This window comes from Triticum dicoccoides, chromosome 1B, assembly GCF_002162155.2.
Source record: "Triticum dicoccoides isolate Atlit2015 ecotype Zavitan chromosome 1B, WEW_v2.0, whole genome shotgun sequence".
NCBI lineage: Eukaryota > Viridiplantae > Streptophyta > Magnoliopsida > Poales > Poaceae > Triticum > Triticum dicoccoides.
In genome coordinates this window covers 655,426,241-655,428,790 of record NC_041381.1, presented here as the reverse complement: position 1 = coordinate 655,428,790, position 2,550 = coordinate 655,426,241, and the positions used below count along the sequence as shown (strand labels likewise).

The following is a 2,550-nucleotide window of genomic DNA, read 5'->3' as shown; positions in this document are numbered from 1 at the left end:
CAATCCGGGCCCTGGGCTGTCTAGCTAGCGACCTAGCCAGCCACCGCAATGGCAGATCGGTGTAAGCTTTCTGCTGCCATTGTATCCGGTTCTGTGGAAAGGTCCTACTTGCTCAAGGTAGATGGGTACTCGAGCGCCAAGGAGCGATTCAAGACCGGCACTTTTTTGAACCTTTTCCAGAATAAAACAGAATGTACACGGGCCGGCCCAGCTCGCCAGCGAAGGGGGGGCGCTGCAGGCGCCCGTTCGCAAACGGGCGCATAAGCGCCAAATAGAAAATCCCGTGCCAAATAGGGTTTGACCTATCAGAACTGTTATTAACTTCAAAAAGAGAAGGCGTACACGGGCTGTGGGCGGTTGCTCTGGGAAGCCCAGTAAGCCCAAAAACGGACTTGTTCCCGTGACCATCACCCTACCTCACGCCGAGCACTTCTTGACGCCGCCGCATTCCCCTGATTTGTTTTTGCTGCTGCTGCCGCCCTGCTCTCACTCTCCTCTTCTGCTTCGCCGGGAAGCCGAGGCAGCGTTGCTCTTCGCTCGGGACTCGCCCCGATCCTCAATCCGGGCCCTGGGCTGTCTAGCTAGCGACCTAGCCAGCCACCGCAATGGCAGATCGGTGTAAGCTTTCTGCTGCCATTGTATCCGATTCTGTGGAAAGGTCCTACTTGCTCAAGGTAGATGGGTACTCGAGCGCCAAGGAGCGATTCAAGACCGGCACTTTTTTGAACCTTTTCCAGAATAAAACAGAATGTACACGGGCCGGCCCAGCTCGCCAGCGAAGGGGGGGCGCTGCAGGCGCCCGTTCGCAAACGGGCGCATAAGCGCCAAATAGGAAATCCCGTGCCAAATAGGGTTTGACCTATCAGAACTGTTATTAACTTCAAAAAGAGAAGGCGTACACGGGCTGTGGGCGGTTGCTCTGGGAAGCCCAGTAAGCCCAAAAACGGACTTGTTCCCGTGACCATCACCCTACCTCACGCCGAGCACTTCTTGACGCCGCCGCATTCCCCTGATTTGTTTTTGCTGCTGCTGCCGCCCTGCTCTCACTCTCCTCTTCTGCTCCGCCGGGAAGCCGAGGCAGCGTTGCTCTTCGCTCGGGACTCGCCCCGATCCTCAATCCGGGCCCTGGGCTGTCTAGCTAGCGACCTAGCCAGCCACCGCAATGGCAGATCGGTGTAAGCTTTCTGCTGCCATTGTATCTGGTTCTGTGGAAAGGTCCTACTTGCTCAAGGTAGATGGGTACTCGAGCGCCAAGGAGCGATTCAAGACCGGCACTTTTTTGAACCTTTTCCAGAATAAAACAGAATGTACACGGGCCGGCCCAGCTCGCCAGCGAAGGGGGGGCGCTGCAGGCGCCCGTTCGCAAACGGGCGCATAAGCGCCAAATAGGAAATCCCGTGCCAAATAGGGTTTGACCTATCAGAACTGTTATTAACTTCAAAAAGAGAAGGCGTACACGGGCTGTGGGCAGGATCTCTGGGAAGCCCAGTAAGCCCAAAAACGGACTTGTTCCCGTGACCATCACCCTACCTCACGCGAGGGCCTGGCTTCTCCCCTTCTCAGCTTCAAAGGGCACGACTGGGTTCTGAGGTATTACCCAAACGGTGGTAGATCGGAAATCGGTGATTCTGCCCGTTACGTATCCCTGGTTGTTGAATGTTGTGATGCTATTGATGACCTACCAAAACCACCCATTGATCTGCGTGATAGAGATGGGCAACCAGAACCACCATACGTCGTCAGCACCATCTATTCATGTCCAGGGTACCCTATGTCTGCAGGCCTCACTTCATATTATCGCTTCCTCATAGATAAGGCAGAGCTGGAGCAATCAGGTGATATAATAGATGACTGTTTCAGCATTAGGTGTGTTCTTACTCTCAGTGAAGAGACTATGGATGACCGGTTTGTTGTGGTTCCTCCAAGCAACCTGCACCTGCATTTCGCCGACCTGCTAAGAGCATGGATGGAGCAGACGTGACGTTTCATATCGGCGGGCAGATGTTCTCGGTTCATAGGCTCATTCTCGCTGCGAGGTCACCTGTTTTCAGGGCGGAGCTCCTCGGAGCCATGAAGTTATGCAGCCACATTGATGCCAACATGGCGGCGACCAGTTTGGTCTTAGCTGAGCAGCATTGCTGCAATGGACTCAAGGAAGCCTGTCTACAGTTCCTTGCTTCTCCTTCCAATTTGGAGGCGATGATGGCAAGTGATGGCTACAAACATCTCAAAAGCAGTTGCCCATCTGCCCTCAAGGAGTTGATTGCTAGGCTCCTGCCGCCTTATATGAAAGCTGCCAAGGATATTGTCATGGCACTTTAGTAGTGTGACGCATGATGAGCACATCTGAATTAATTATCTATGCATGTCTCAGATTAGTTCTCTATGTATGGTTGGATGTGTGCCTTAGCAGAAAAAGGAAAAAACCTGCTATCTATGTTTGTTGTTGACTCTGCAGTTTCATGTTCTGTCCAGTCTGTATCGAACTCTAATTTCTCTTCTAGGGCTTAAATGAAATTGCGCGCCATGCATGTGGCCACTTTGTTCGAA

The 2,550-nt window shown here is 53.0% G+C and overlaps 1 pseudogene; it reads left to right on the top strand.

The window, feature by feature from the left end:
* Positions 1 to 605: 605 nt before the first annotated feature.
* LOC119350809 lies at positions 606 to 2,322 on the top strand (annotated as a pseudogene).
* The last annotated feature ends 228 nt before the right edge of the window (positions 2,323 to 2,550 follow it).